This window comes from Schistocerca americana, chromosome 1 (assembly GCF_021461395.2).
Source record: "Schistocerca americana isolate TAMUIC-IGC-003095 chromosome 1, iqSchAmer2.1, whole genome shotgun sequence".
Classification (NCBI taxonomy): domain Eukaryota; kingdom Metazoa; phylum Arthropoda; class Insecta; order Orthoptera; family Acrididae; genus Schistocerca; species Schistocerca americana.
This window is the reverse complement of record NC_060119.1, coordinates 757,197,917-757,214,829: the sequence shown is the minus strand read 5'-3', so window position 1 is coordinate 757,214,829 and position 16,913 is coordinate 757,197,917. Positions and strand designations below refer to the sequence as shown.

Below are 16,913 nucleotides of genomic sequence, written 5' to 3'. Positions count from 1 at the left end.
GACTTTCAAGGCTCCTACCTATGTAGCAAAAATGAGATAGAATTCATTCGTACCAACAGTCCTCGAAATGTTCGATAGAAAGAGTGACCATCGATAATAAGAACAAGATTTTAAGCGAATACGAAAGATGAAAGATTGAAACTAATTAAAGAAAAAATTTTAAATCTTGAAGAGCGGAAAGAGGAAGAGGAAAGAATAATTTCAAGAAATAAAGAAATAATTAAGAGAAAGTCAAAAGAATTTATTGCAGAAGACATGTCGAAGGTACTAATCACAACAGCAGGGGAAGCTGACGAATCTGATGGGCAACAGAAGAAGAATAAAAGTAGAAACAAACAAAGATTAGATAAAATTCATAGAACCCCCCCCCCCCCCCCCCCCAAAAAAAAAAATATTAAGTGTCATGTAATATTTTGTGCAATGTAATATCTTGTATAGACACCTCTTATTAACCTGACACGTTCCACATCATTATGAAGTGTCGTATTCATGATCTATGGAACAAGTACTAATCTAATCTGCGAAAGTGCGTGAAAGAGGACGTCAAGAAATATGAAGAAAATATGCTGAAAGCCAGTCTTCAAAATAAATCTCGTTTAAAAATGGCCAAGCGGAAGCTTATGATTGGAAAGAATTAGTTAATAGCGTTAATCACAGGTAAAAGCCGAATTACGAATAAGAAATAAACATTTGACTGTATTGACTATTTTTTACGGCAACTTGTATGGTAAAATCAATGAGGATACTTTAATCCTAGACGAACTGGATGCTCCTGTCTACGAAATCTTAGAAATTCTTCCCTCAGAAGTCAAACATACTACAGAAAAGATGAAAAAAGGAACTGCTCCAGGAAGTCATGATCTGTCAGTCGATATTTTAAAACTGATTGATGAGGGTTCTGTAAAGCATTTACCTTTTACATTGGAATATTATCAAGAGATTGGAGTAAAGCCAAAATAATCATAACACACCAGAAATTCAGTACTGAAGATATAAAGAACTACGACCCTATCAGCTTTCCGTCCATACTGTACAAAATTTTCTCTGTAATTCTGGTTACTAGACTGAGCAATACACTTGACCTGGTTCAGCCCGTTGAGCATGCTGGATTCTGCACAGAATTTAGTACAATCGATCATATTTTCACTCTCCATGAAACATTTAATAGAACAAATAAGTACCATCTACCTATTTCCTTACCTTTACAGATTTTGAAAAAGCGTTCGATTTGATCTGTCACCCAGCTATGAATGCGGCTCTAATATAAAAAGGAGTAGAACAGGGCACAAATAAAAATCTTTTGTAATTAGACTAGACTTGGATTTCAAGATCCCTTAACTGCCCTACAACTTTTCTCTGGTTTAGTTACCCACAAATAACAAATATAACCTGTTCCATACCTAATTTGTTGCACCCAAATGGTGTTTTCGCTGTGTACAATTACCAAACACAACCATCTGTGGCTCGTAGGTGAAAAGGGACAACACTGAGTTTGATTTTATAAAACATTAGTCATTTAATTTAAACACAGTTTTATTGCAGAGAACGTATATGTGTCTTGATTAGTCTGTCTCAGTCCAGTTTCACTCATGCTACATAGTCATGTATGTCAGTTTCTTTCATCCTTTACATTACGACTATTTCATTTATTAAGTTACTTCATCTGTTGCCTTCGTATGCAAGTGAGCACGATAATGCCTTTTCTTTTGTTAAAATACTAGTTTCACTAAATTCATTTTCATAGTCTGCATTTTAAAAATTATATTCTGCCGCACCCGATTTAGTAGTTTATCTGAAGTGACTGTTCCTTTTAAGTTCCTGAAAACAAGTGTTAACATTACTCTTCGTGATCTCAATGAATATTTGGCCAATAAGTACACGGAATTATATGCACACTAGCTGTTGCTACTGTATGAGTATGACGTAACGTTGCCTAGCTCTTGTTTAGGATTTGACAGCTTGACAGACAGAGGTCCCTACATACATATAAAAGAGCCGTACATCATCACACAGACATTGATGAAGTGTCTGAGTGTGTTTTATGTGTGACCGTAAATTGAAGTATTCCCTTATGAAAGAAAAAAAATATGCTCTGGAATTAAGCCCCATGAAAGATCATGTCCCTCAACCAGCAGATGCTCTGAATTTCAAGTCAGGAGACAAATTAGATACCGCAGAAGCAGACAGAGATTAACAGCATTATTTGTCGTAGGTTGGCAAACTGCTGAAAACATGGAAGAGTTAACAGTGATCATAAGCTGAAAAGCAAAGGGATACAGAAGATAACAAAATATTTTTAACGAATACATTTAGTACATTAGTAATCATTGAGCATCATAACCTCGTAGTTGTCTCTTCTCTATTCAGATCTAAAGAAATTCCGAAGTAAAATTATTCATCACTTGGATTTCTACGTGAGGAGTTATCAAGGGCTGAATAAAAAAAAGATGCAGTCTGTTTGCTAGAGATCTGAGATAACAAGAGTATGTGAAGTAAAGGAGGTAAGGATGTCGGATTTATTAAAATGCGGGGTGTTTAGGAGCGAGGAAATTATTCTGTGAAAGAAATGAAAAAATATTAAATACAATAATGAGAGGTGGTGGGAACAGAGAGTTAGACAAGTCCGAAGGAACTCAGACCAGTAAAGAGAGAAGATGTTAAAGAATTTGCTAAGCCATCCGAAATTAGCTGCGTGGACAATGGCGAGACCCGTATCGCTAAAGAGAAAATGTTACATGGAAATACAAAACTGGAATACGGACCGCAAATAAAAGGTAGCAGTTGACGCAAAAGTAAAGAGACTGACACATAAAATGAATTTATTATTATTATTATTCACGCATTCTTGTGTTTTACCTGACACAGTTAGTGTAACAGGCCCTATCTTATATCTAACAAGGTAACATACAGAAATTTGGCACTGTGCGATTATAGATGAAATAACGTTTATTGGCATTATGAATTGTACAAGGTTTAAGAAGGGCAAATATAAACTACGAGCTGTGATATCGGTGAGGAGGAAGAAGGCAGAGGAAACCGATTAAACTGAGAAATATAAGAACATAACTGATTAGAGAAAGAAAACAATTGGTAAATTGTATGAATGACTGTGATTGAGGCCAAAATTGCAAGGCAAGAGGAAGAAAGGAGAAAAGTAATGAAAGTACAGAAGGTTTATTTTTCCGTGACCATGCCATAAAGTTCTCGATAAATTATAATACAGACTGAGGACTGTAAAAATTACAGCTAACTTCGACAAGTGCGAAAACCTCGTGTAAATGATATTTGGCTTGACCAAAGTGCTATTTTCGATTCGTGCTAATCCTTGTTTGGTTATGTATGTTGCCCTTCTTCGCGACGTATAAAAATTAAGAGTTAAATCCAGGTTTCTTTGATACGCAAAAGTCGTACTTCGAGGTTCATCTGTTGTATTCCATAGCTTCAGTCGATCATACATCAGATAATTTTTAATCGCCTAACATAGCACGCTAATGATTTTAATGATTTTAGGGCCGATTGATCTCATCAGTGGAATCCAAAGCGCTAGCCAACACCGTTGAAACTTTGCTTTCCTTGCGTTTGCTCTTCCGGATAAACTGAAATAGAGCTGACTGGTCGCATGAACATGTCATTTTCTGTCAAGAGGTGTCTAAAATCACTCAGTTTAAATTTCAGCTCGTTTTGTATAACGTTTAAAAGTGTATTGCAGCGATATATCAGACTAACAAAATTCAACCCACTTCACGTAGAAATTCTTACGAATTCCTCTGATCCTATCGCAGGTCATCTTCCATTTACCGCAGCATACCAAAAAGCGATTTCGTATCGAGAATGTTATTCGACGATGGTCGAGGTGCTTTGGCCGTATGGGAAAACTTTGAATATCTACACCTTCTTCGCCGATGTATCGGTAAAGCGGTGTTAGTATAAATGTAACGCCGCAATCTGCGCTCAGCAGTATTTCCCGGTAGAATGAAAAGCGGTGCGACTCACATGTGAGAAGGTAACTCCCGGTCTGTATATGGTTTAAGCTGATTTGTAAATTTTTCTAGACATAATCCGCTGCATGTTATAAATGTATATAAAGCAAACTGCAATGTCAACAGAAGTTATGAGTTCCACTTTTGATGGTGGCGACATTGTTCGCTATCTTTAATGGGTGCTTTTTCTTGCGTTATCAAGACGTTGAGCTGGTTATGTCTGAGAGCAGCCTAATTGTAACCACGGGAACTACACAGAAGGTCATTGCTTGCTGCCCTGTCTGTTGTTTGCCTCACAGAGTGAGTGCTGTCGTTAAGACAGTCCTTCTTTTCGCCTAAACAGAATTTGCCTTGTAGTCAATAGCATATGTGGAGTGACGCATCTTGCCGAAGAAATTATAGTTAGAATGGAGCCCGAGAGAGATTAGCCTACCTAGAATTTACCAGTATGAAGTTATCTCGTTTTCTCAGCTGCTCATTACTCATTACCTGAAAACAGTAACACTTGCAAAGAATTCTGCGATTCTGCGAAAAATTGAAGGAGTTGAATAATTCAGATACCTTATTAACGTCACAAATTGAGTGTTTCGCCATAGAGTGGAGTGTGTACTGTTGTGTAGTTGCCTGACACATTAAGCTCGAGTGCTGACCCTGGCCCTAAAAGAGCATTACTCACGAATTATTACAGGTCACATTCTCTAATGGTCTATCAGAAATAAGTCACCCAAAAATCGCAATTGGTCTGAAAAAAGGATTTTAAGGCGTTTGTTTGGGAGGCAACCTGCAGATTTTGCAGGAAAAAAAACGCAACATTTGCACCATCTGCAGAGAAAGGCGCTTACCGCCATAAGTTCGAACACGCATGAAGCGAAAAGGCGATGATCTGAACCTTTAACAATCTACAAAAATGAAATGCAGTTTAATGCCTTGTAACTAAGTTAAAGTTAAATGGAGAGATGCAAATATTGGCTGCTTTCGGAAGCCGTAGCAAGGAATTTTTTTGCTCCTTACGTTTCTAACTGAGCGTTTTTCGAATCTCTGACACGTTAGTATGGATATCAGATAAGAGTATTTCGAATTCAAGAAGGCCAAATGACAGCATTTTAGTCTGACTGAATAATCCGAAAGTCTGTGTTCCACTATAATTCAGATGCAATTCTGTGCCAACGAAAAGCACCACCACTGACGGAGGGATTTAGAAAAACTCTTTTAGATTAAGTAGTAATAATAATGAAGAAAGAGGCTGGGCCACCTAGTATGTTTTACTAGGATAACCTGTTTCCACGTGCGATACATATCATCCTCAGATCCGTACACCACGTTACTGCGAAGCGGAGTATATCAGCAGGGCTAGGATTCAGATTTAAAATCCTCGCCTTGATTTTAAACTGCGCTTAGTAATTATTAGATGCATCGATCAGAAGGCGCCGTGTATCACAGATTTAATCCCGTTTTCTTAATAAAACATGCCAGGTGACTCAGTGTCTTTCTTCATTATAACTGCACGTTTCACTGTTCCCTCAGACATCAGTTCTTCGATAATAAGCAGTTATTGGCTGCACAACCCACAACCAGAATTGTAATCACTCATGTCATTGTAAGATCACCGGACAAAAAATTAGTCACCCCTTGAAAAATCATTACAGGTATCATTTAATACCGTGTAGCTCCGCCTCTGGACTGGATAACCGAGTGGATTCGGTTGGGAAGTGCGTCCGTTTAAGGTTATACAGGAACGTAGCATTCAGGTTACGTCACTCGCTGAGCATTCGCGCAAGTCACCAAACTGTGGGAATGCTGACATCAGCATTTTACCCGCTGTCACACAGGCTTTCTATTGGATTCACGTCAGGTGATTCTACAGACCACTCGAGATGTAAAAGGTTGGAGAAGTGTTCAGAAAACCAGTCACTTTCAGAGCGAAGAACTTTGCTGTTGTTGTCTCGTCTTTATGTCCCTGTGTGAGCAATGACCTCATCCGTGGAAGCCACTTTGATTCACAAGCTGTGAAACGCGTCTCCCGTCCATCTCAGTCAGGATGTATTTCGACAATAATTCTGACGTGGGGTTTCGTGGCGACGTGTATTGCACCACTGCTAGTACATGCGTTGAAAATTATGCAGTGAAACAACAACGAATGCAGCTACTTCACACGCCGTATGGCCATGAACACGGCCAAACAAGATTGGCCCTTTGCGCTATACTGTCATGTCCTTACATTGACCCACGTTTAGGCACAATGCGGCTTGAATCATAAACGTCTCGCCGATCATTTCTGCCTTATGCTCACGCAGAGGCAGCGCAAGTGCGGTTAAACGAGTGACTCGATCGCTGCGCCATCTGTAAAGACTTAATGATTCAGCTGTTTGCAGTGGCTGCCTAGAATCATAAAGCTACCGCAGCCTTCTGTAGACTATCGTAAGAAAGTGTAGACTACGGTTGTTTCCTTAGTAGCGTTGGTCAGTTAAGATCTTAACCACTTTACCTGTATGTTAGGTGTCTTGCATACCCGTCAGGCGTTATCTCATTTCGATCACTTCGATTGTGCATGCAATGAGTGTCTTACTATATTACGCTAGAAACCGGAATCGGAGAACGGTCTAAAAACTGATTGTGGCTATACAGGGTGTTACAAAAAGGTACGGCCAAACTTTTAGGAAACATTCCTCACACACAAATAAAGAAAAGATGTTATGTGGACATGTGTCCGGAAACGCTTAATTTCCATGTTAGAGCTCATTTTAGTTTCGTCAGTATGTACTGTACTTCCTCGATTCACCGCCAGTTGGCCGAATTGAAGGAAGGTAATGTTGAATTCGGTGCTTGTGTTGACATGCGACTCATTGCTCTACATTGCTCTACATTGTTGGTGATGTCTTGATTGGGCCCCATGTTCTTCCACCTACGCTCAATGGAGCACGTTATCATGATTTCATGGGGGATACTCTACCTGTGTGCTTGGAGCTCCTGCACATTTCAGCCGAAGTGTTCGTACGCTTCTCAACAACAGATTCGGTGACCGATGGATTGGTAGAGGCGGATCAATTCCATGGTTTCCTCGCTCTCCTGACCTCAACTCTCTTGACTTTCATTTATGGGGGCATTTGAAAACTCTTGTCTACGCAACCCCGGTACCAAATGTAGAGACTCTTCGTGCTCGTATTGTGGACGGCTGTGATACAATACGCCATTCTCCAGGGCTGCATCAGCGCATCAGGGATTCCATGCGACGGAGGGTGGATGCATGTATCCTCGCTAACGGAGGACTTTTTGAACATTTCCTGTAACAAAGTGTTTGAAGTCACGCTGGTACGTTCTGTTGCTGTGTGTTTCCATTCAATGACTAATGTGATTTGAAGAGAAGTAATAAAATGAGCTCTAACATGGAAAGGAAGCGTTTCCGGACACATGTCCACATAAAATATTTTCTTTCTTTGTTTGTGATGAATGTTTCCTGAAAGTTTGGCCGTACCTTTTTGTAACACCCTGTATAATGGACGTTTTGACCTACAGAACATTTTTGTTCAACATAGTTGTCCTCCTGTCTGTTACTTAAAAATATACTGAATTCATAGCAAAATTGAAACTGTCATTGATTAATTCGGGTTTTATTCGAAACTGTGGATTTGTAATTTGAAACAGAGGGAGCATATATTAAACATGTTTCTGTTATTGCTAAAAAACATTCGCAGTTATAACAGGAAACTCTTGCCTTTGATCATGATGAACTTCCTATTGTGTACAAAGCAACAAAAACAATTATATAGATTTTTTTGTGTTTGTGCATGTAAACAGCACTTGCATCAGAAGTTATTGTTTTGGTTACATAAAAGCACAGAAGTTATGTGAGCAGCTGTTTTTTCTTATAAAATGCAGTATGTAGCTTTTAAGGATGTAAAATAAAAGTCAACAATTTGCAGTTCTACTTATGTGCAAACCAAACAAAAAAGAAGCAAAACAAAGAGAAGTCGTTGACTCCCAGTTCGTCTCTCTCACATTAACTTATGTTTCTTTCCACACCAGTGCAACAAATACTACTGATAATCCTATCATTTAGTACGTCATTTATGTACTGTACCAGAACTACCGAACTGTAGTTTCGGTACAGCGCATCTGTACTGGCACTAATGTTGCGTCCAGTGAGTTTACTTTAAAACAATAATGTAAATACGAATTGTGACTGAATACCATACTTGTATATGATTTATTAATGTAACTATTATTGTTAGCTATATCATTAATGTAGGTCCGTCATAGCATGTAGACGGCAACACATGAACTTAATGCAGCAAACGAACAAATTTACCCACAGTAGGAGTGAAGTGAGCTGCACAGTGGAGCAACCGTGCAGCGCTGGCAGGAGTAGAGACAGCCCGTGGAAGCACAGGTGCCGTACCCCCGCCGCTAACGCCCTTCATTCAATTTAGCCATCAGCCGGCCCTGAGTTATTGCCACGCAGCGGCCGTACCCCACAATTTGGCCGCGGATTTATGTGGATCGTCGTTACGGGGCTTCTTCCTCCCTCCAGTTCAACCCTCCCATCCGTTCTTTCCTTCCTGCCAGATTCTCCAAGATCAAGCCACGTGCCTTTCCGAACTTCCTATTTAATACGGCGTTAACGGAACAGACCTGTTCGCTATGAGATAAAATTATCGTTTCGTGAACGACAAACGTACGTAGCTAATCTCAACCAGTAAGACTTCCAACTGTCGTCAATCTTAAATTAGTTTTCTTCTGGCAGTATTGGATACTGAAGCTGGTGGCACAATAGCTCTGACCATCCCCTCGCGCTACAGATTCACAAACGCGTTCGATCACATCCCTTTCTTAACAGGTAACTGCAGTTGCTGCGTAAATCAACATTCAAGAAAGGGTTTTTGAAGGTTTAAACGATTTTGCCACCTTCGGCTGTTTAAAATTTCTATGTTAATTTTTATTTCACTTGCAGACAATTATATTTCGACAATTAAGCAGTTCTTCAAAAATCAAAGATTCATCTACGTTTCGCGACTACGGCAATAGCATGCCAGTGCGAACAAAAGTAAAGACCAACCGCTCATCACTAGCTACATAGGTTGATGCAGCGTGGGTGCGAGTACGAGTTAATGAGTAAGACACCGATAAATACGAGGGTTGGAACTTCAATAGTGTCAACTATTTATTTACAGCTGGTACAAAAAGATACGTGTTTCAAAGTTTTACTAACCTTCAAAGTAGTCATCAGTATTTTGTATAACCCGTTGCCAGTGATGAGGAAGTCGTAGGACACTGTCAGTGCCAGTTGTGTTGACAGTTCGAGCCGCGCGATCTATTGCCCGACGAATTTGTAGCATTTCTGAAGCGAATGCCACGAAGTGTTTACTTCAGTTTAGAATTCGAGCTGAACCCACAAGGGCTTAAGTCAGGGGACTGCCGTAGGTGGTATAGCACTTAGCAGCCTCATCAGTTAAACAAATCAGAACAGCTTGCACTGTACGTGCTTGAGCATTGTCCTGCAAAATGATGTTCAGGTCCTGCAGAAAGTGTCATCACTTCTGTCTCTAAGCTGGTCGTAGGTTGTGTTCCAAAAATGAATCGCTGGCAACGGGTTATACACAATGCTGGTGACTACTTTGAAGGTCAGCAAAACTTTGAACACGTATTTATTTTGTATGAGCTGTAAATAAGTAGTTTCCACTATTAAAGTTCCAACTTTCGTACATTCCACTTGATTACACATCATTTCCCAAATTATATATACATGGATTCCGTATTACAATGTCCTGGAAATGGGCTCATGTGTATTCAGAACACTTACTATGGCTGTGTAGCCATGCACAAGGACGTTGTTGATCTCACACAAGGGAATGTAACGTGAAGTAATATTTTGAAGCTGCTAACAGAAAGATCTTTAAGAACTACGCAACCATTAGTTCGAAAACGTTTCGGCTATCTTTAAGCAGAGGTCAAATAGTATAGAAGATTATCTTAGACCATGAAACCGACGCCTTGTATTAGAGACGCATAACAGGTATGAGAGCTAAAATGTCTTTTACCACAGTCTGACGTCACACTTTTCTTACACTGATTACCGCTTTCATTCAGCTACTGAACATCATCGGATCTGTTGAAAATAGATAAAAGGCGTGCTGAGTGTCATCTTAACTAAAGTAATACACACACCTGATTAAGTGCAACAATGTACCCAACACCATGGTAGTTGCGGAGTAACAAGTGCTGAGTGGAGTGTCCACTATTGGTATTTCATTCGTCTTTTGGGGCGGGGTGGCAGCAGTTATTTCTGCTCTTCAGCCATTGCTATTCAATTTATTGCGATGATATTACAAGATTAAGGAAGTAATAGAAGATATTCGTTCGATGGTTATGATATGCGAATTGATATTAAGTTTATATTATAGTTTTTGATCCTATGATCTGCTGATTGTGATGTTCTGTTTTGTTCCAGAGTTGCTGTTGCTGGTGAAAATACTAATGCCACTGGTGATGCTTTATTCCTGTTGATATCAGTTAACTGCTGCGGGTGCTGGATGAAAGAATAACAGTGGAGAATTTACAGAGGATGGAGACATGCACAATACGATGAATTTTGGTGGTGTCAGCACCTGCATTTTGTAGGCCTACGTCAAGATTACAGTCGCTCTGTCTAGGACTCAACAGGTACTAAGATTAAATTATGAATAACGGAGAATATTACAAATCACATTTCAGTCCTGCGTCTTGGATGTGCCTGTTTATATCGGTTTTCGCTGAGAGAGAGAGAGAGAGAGAGAGAGAGAGAGAGAGAGAGAGAGAGAGAGAGAGAGAGAGAGAGAGAGAGGGAGGGAGGGAGGGAGGCAGAGGCTCAGGTTCGTGTAAAGGTCACAGCTTAACCCCTACTGCTGGGTATGGTCCCAGCATAGTCGGATCGACGTTATGCAACTGTCTGGTTCTTTTAAGTGGTGGGCGAATATTTCAGGCCCCTTCAGTATGTCCAGGAAACGTCTCTTTGGGGCTATATGGATCACTTCTATGTTCTGTGTTTCTTTTCTTGTGCTTCGCACGATTTGGTGTACACTCAACCCAACTTTGTTATTGGTGCCTACGTGGTCCTCAAACTGTGTCGGACGTTGAGCCTAGTCTGTCCTACTAGGAGCATACTGCAAAATTTGCTGTATACTTCCAGATCTAATGAATTTTCTTAAACATCGTAGATTTTATGTGGTAGTTTCATTCTGATGGAAGCTTTTGTACAAAAAGCTATGGTGATTGTTTTAGGGAAGACGCTTCCTATTTTCTACATATTTACTTGTGCGTAAGCGCTATATATTTCACATTTTTGTTTTATTTAATATTGTTTCTCGAAGCTGTTTGCTGTTTGCTTTGACTAAAATGAGAAATTAAAGGATTGAAAACTTTTAATCAAAGTCATAAAAATTCAGTATGTCAATTCTTCGTGGAAATCTGAGAGATACTAATGTAGCGCGGTTAAAAAAGTTCCTGCTTTTCCGCTTTACATTAACTGTATGGTTAATTAGCTCTTTACGCCCATTCTTCGAATAGTAGACCTTCCACAGTAAGAGTGACATGGACAAAAATTATAACTCGTTGTAGCGTGGTGGTATACAATGAAAGGGCATTAAGAACTGATTAAATCATAGAGTTTATCTAAGGTGGGAAAATAGTAGCTATAAAAAAATCTGTACATTATGATTTGCCCACTTTCTTTTTGCGAATAGATTATGCTTGTCTACTACAAAATTAGCATAATAAGCTAATGGAGTACTAACGTGCAGTGTTTAATATTCAGCTTCCTCACTGAGAAGAACATTTAAACCCACAAATTGACCCCTCCCCCTCCCAATTTTTTCTTCTTTTGAGCTTAATACAACTTTCTGTAGACTATATCCTGTTCCATGGAACATCGCAAATATGATGATAAATACAACGGAATAAGCCAAAACGAGTTATGAAACGAATTTCCTTCTTCCTAACTCGCTAGTTATTGTCCATGGCATGTCGTCTTCGGAGTTATTTTCTGCTGAACAAGGGAGTAAAATAGCTCTGAGTAGTGGATGTAGCGCTCTGAATCTATTTGCAATGACATTACGATTTAAATAGTTTTCTGACAACAAAGGGTGTTAAAATTTTTAAAGAATTAGCAAGTGAGGTGTATCGTTTCCTTACATGTAACCAACCTGTCTTGTAGTAGCATTGTATGCTGTCTCACTATCGCAAACACAGACGTACTGATTTAAATACACGTAAAAGCAAATAGATCGCCCGTAAATGGTGTGACAAATGTCTAGCACCTGGGACAGATCCTGTTTGGAAATTTTGGGCAAAATCAGTTTCATTTAAGGCGCTGGGAAAGCCGAGACGCCAAGAGACGCCGTAACAGCCAACTGAAGAAATACACACGACAATGCTAGAAACTTGCAAGTGTTCAAAGCCAGAAACATACGTGAAGCAGTTTACCGCATACATGTTTTATCAGTTTATCTCCACGCAAGGTGAAAATGGCGTCGTACGAGACACGAGAAACAAGAGAGTGCAAACGTGCAAGCAGCACGAAACGACACGAATACTGTGGCGCACGCAACCATAAACAGGTACATGCGGAATTGTGACCCTACAACGTTGACTCCCATCGGATGATGCGAGAAGGAAAGGAGAGCAACAAATTTGAATTTCGTTCCAATACTAAATCTTACATAAGCCCTTTGCAAATTCTTTATTCTACAATTTAAATTAACCATTTCATTTTGAAATAATTAAAGAATTTGTTAACCTGAGTTGTTATCGAACGAAACAAGAAGATAGCTGTCACCATTCACAATTTATTTACTTCGACCACGGGTTTCAACGAAATCTCCATCATCAAGTGGATTTATGTATTGTACTAGGCTCATTTTTCTGGTGTGTTATATCACATAGAACTTCACTTATTAATAATATATAATAATTTATATATAATAATAGATAATATATTCATATAAATTATCGAAACGATTACAACAAATACAGATCAAAACATTATTTGTTTAGGTAAATAAAATATGCTAGAGCAATATAAGCTATTTAATGGTGACTAAACGTTTTTGGAAGTAGTTTCTGAAGGTCCTAATCCAACTCACGCTAAGCAAGCAAGTAAACAAATAAACGAAATTAAATGCTTAACGAATGACATATATCCAACAGAAGAGTTAAAACAGCATTCTTATAGTTTACGAAATGTGCCGTTTTAGATGTAGAGGCTTCTCAGAGTATTTTACACTAAAAATAGGTGGCCAGCAGGAAAATTTTTACACAGTTTAAGAACAACAAATCGCTGAATTGAAGAATAATTAGAAGCTAACGACTTATTATTACTCGGTTTTTATCATTAATATCATGCAGGGTTCCGAGAAAAAACTAAGTATAAAACAAGTGAAAAAACTTATTTTGTGACGGAAAATGAGAGCGAGCATAATACACAGAAACTGAGATATTCAGTATCTAATGGAACGCGTACAAATAACATATTGGGGAATGAAATCAGGATCAACGAAACTGTCTGTCTATACAGAACATATTTATGTTCTCAGGAAAACCTGCGTTACCAAAAATAAATGTAGATATCTGCTACAGAACTGTGAACAGTCCATATGGTAAAATTATAATACATACAACAACGAAATTTATTACATGTAAGTTATGGCTGTTACAATTTGTAACAGTGAACAAAAAAACCTTAGATTAGCGTCAAGACCAATAATGATTTGTAATCTTAAGCAAAGAAAGAAATATACACAATATCCGAGTAGCTTTTCAATTATTTCAAACTATGCAATTTAAACCCTATTCACAGCTTTTATAGTAAGATAAAGATTGTTTTGTTCTATACTGACAGAAAACTAAGCAAGGTTTTTTTTGTTGCAGGTCTCACTGCCCTACAGCCGTTGCTGTGTAAATGAAACGGAGAATGTTCTCTGAAATGGCAGCAGCAAAACATTCTTTTGTACTAACTTCCCCGTAATCCGAAGACTTCAAAGGACAGGAACATCCTAAGAAATCAGTTCGTCGGCCTTTACACATATTAAAGATAGTAAAATACATGATACTTCACACTAATAAAGAATTTGAAAGGATCTGCTGGTGCACGTGGACTAACCCAACATTCCAAACACAAAAATGATTCTGCAGATCCAAAAGAGTAGCAAGCTCGGTCCAGAGATACGGTTTAAGTATAAGGGGCAATCAAATGGAAACGAGACAGTTGGAAAAGTAAGTAAATTCACTATCGTTTCGAAAGTAATCACCATAACTGTTAATACATTTAACATATGTGAGGCAAAACGTCCAATGCCTTCATGGAAAAATGCTTTCTGTTGTATAGCTAGAGAAGGCCGAAATGCACACGTTAAACTCAAGCAGGCTGGAGTGAGGTCTGAAACAGGATACGTAATGAATGCTATAAAGAAAAGTACGTAGCTGCTGGAATACTTAACTTTAATCCATCATTTGAATACATCGTTCTGGACGGCACGTTCAAGGCTATAAACTGTTAATGGCGCCTTGCTAGGTCGTAGCCATTGACTTAGCTGAAGGCTATTCTAACTATATTCTCTGCAAATAAGCGAGGCTTCGTCAGTGTTGCATCGCTAGCTAAGTCGTCCGTACAACTGGGGCGAGTGCTAGTACGTCTCTCTAGACCTGCCGTGTGGTGGCGCTCGGTCTGCGATCACTGACAGTGGCGACACGCGGGTCCGACATGTACTAATGGACCGCGGCCGATTTAAAGCTACCACCTAGCAAGTGTGGTGTCTGGCGGTGACACCACACTTTCTTTCGCCTATGGAACCATGATTGTACCCAAGTGCGCACATGTTCGTCAGAAGAAAATGGACGACTACGAATTTCTTTCTTCAGAGCTCCAAAAAATATGGGAAATCCCATGGGGAGAAATCGAGACTGTATGGGCGATGTGTAAGTGCTTCCCAGCGAAATGTCTCGAGTGTATTCGAAACAACCTTGGCAACATGCGGGCACATGTGGGCGAACATTATCCTGTAACACAATGGCGCCGACCGTCAACTCCCTGCCCACGGACTCTTTTGGAACAAGGCGCCACAGCTGATGCACAGCGTTACTTGGATGCTTTGCAGAAATTGAAACGCGCTAACAAGTCCAAACGCCCAGGAATATTGACCGACAGAATTATTCTGTTGCAAGGTAATGCCCGTCCACATGATGCCAAGATTGTTTCGAATAGGCTGCACAATTTTAGCTAGGAAGACCTTATACATCCTCCAGACAGTCTCGATTCGTCCCCATATGATTTCCATATTTCTGGAGCCCAGGAAAAAGACATTCGTGGCAGTCGATTGGCTTCGGACGAAGAGGTTCCCGTTTGGGGTGCATTAGTGGTTCCGTAGGCAACCCCAAACATTTTTCCATGAAAGCATTGACTGTCTTATCAGAGTGGGGTAATTGTATTATCAGTTATGGTGATTACTTTTGAAATAATAAACAGTTTATTTACTTTTTTCATCTGTCTCGCTTTCATCGCTTTCATTTTTCTGCCCCTTATATATGTAAGGAGAAAGAGGTGTAGCAAGATATCCTTCTGGACCAGTAATTGATGTCTGAAGAAGAACTTCGATTGCATGTTAGTTGACGGGAAAGGTATGATTCTGACATACGCCCGACCATCCAGATTTAGATTTTTCGTAGTGCCCTTTACTTAACGTAATTATCGGATCGATCTGGATTAGGTGTCTTTCTTTTTTTATCATACTGTCATAATAGAGCCTCTGTTGCTTTTTCCTTTATAAAACAAACACGCATGGCTGTACGTATGAAATGCGAGTCGTTTGAGATTTTTCTGCTACTACACACCACTTATGCCATGACAGCAGCATTAACAGCTGTCAGCTGCGCCTTATATTTCGTTTCAATAGACTATTGCTGTCAACACATCATTATCACATGATACTTTTGTACTTTTTTTTAAGCTAGCACAATATTTTCACTACTGGTAAAAGTTATAATAATGGTGAATCATGCGTCGGTACACAATACATTTCACAATACATTTCAAAATACATCCCACATTCAGTGTTGAGATGTATTTGCAACAATTCCGTGGAAATAGGCAGGTAGGCTGTTGCTTGAACCAAACAAATCAAAGGGTAAACTTCGAGATGGTTCAAATATGGAGTTGTCTGGGATTTCTGATGTAGTAATTTAGAACTTTTCACGTACCTCTGAAACAATAGTTAACGACTTTTAGTAGTCTCGTATTTAAATTTGGATCAATGTTTTGAAGCTGATTATACGCATACTTGTTGCGCCCCGAAGTTTACGGACTAAAAAATATTTCACAACACATTAAGAACATTTCACTACATCAAACATCGGTAATATTTATGTATGTAAACTTAAGAAAGCACACGTGAAGTAATTTATTCCACATTCCGTAAACAATCCTCTCCAACCCTGAAATCTTAACCTTTCCTTGAAGATGAATTAACTGGGCAACGGACAAAGAACTCTGTTTCGGAGATAAGCAATCAACGCGGTAAAATATAACGTATGTTTCCCAAAAATTCCTAAGTTTGTTACAGCTTCCGAAATAAAAATACTCTTTTACTTTAATGTTACTGGTACACCAAACACTAGGGTTTACATTGTTGAAGACAAAGTACCAGAGCAGAAAAATGTAAGACAGGCCTACTACTAAACAGAAGCAAACGGTTCAATAAGAGCTAGATCTTTTCATGAAGTTAACATAAATAAAAAAAGTATTAGAAACAAGGGGAATGACTACTTACCAGCTGATGAAACAGGAAAAGACAAAACGAGGACAACGGAAAAAAGTCTCACGTTGAAGCTTTGGAATGGAATGTCCATTCGTTTGCGGGTACAGGAAAGCGTGAACTGAATTTCGATTATAACTATGGTTTTAAGCGGAGA

The 16,913-nt window shown here is 39.1% G+C and overlaps 1 long non-coding RNA gene across 2 annotated transcripts in view; it reads left to right on the top strand.

Moving 5' to 3' along the window:
* The window catches only part of LOC124545364, a 453,450-nt gene extending 439,376 nt beyond the window's left edge, over positions 1-14,074 (top strand). For both annotated transcript variants that reach the window (XR_006967609.1, XR_006967610.1), the window contains 2 exons: positions 10,426-10,637; positions 13,878-14,074. This is a non-coding gene — a long non-coding RNA (uncharacterized LOC124545364). The remainder of the gene's footprint in view (positions 1-10,425; positions 10,638-13,877) is intronic.
* Positions 14,075-16,913: the final 2,839 nt, after the last annotated feature.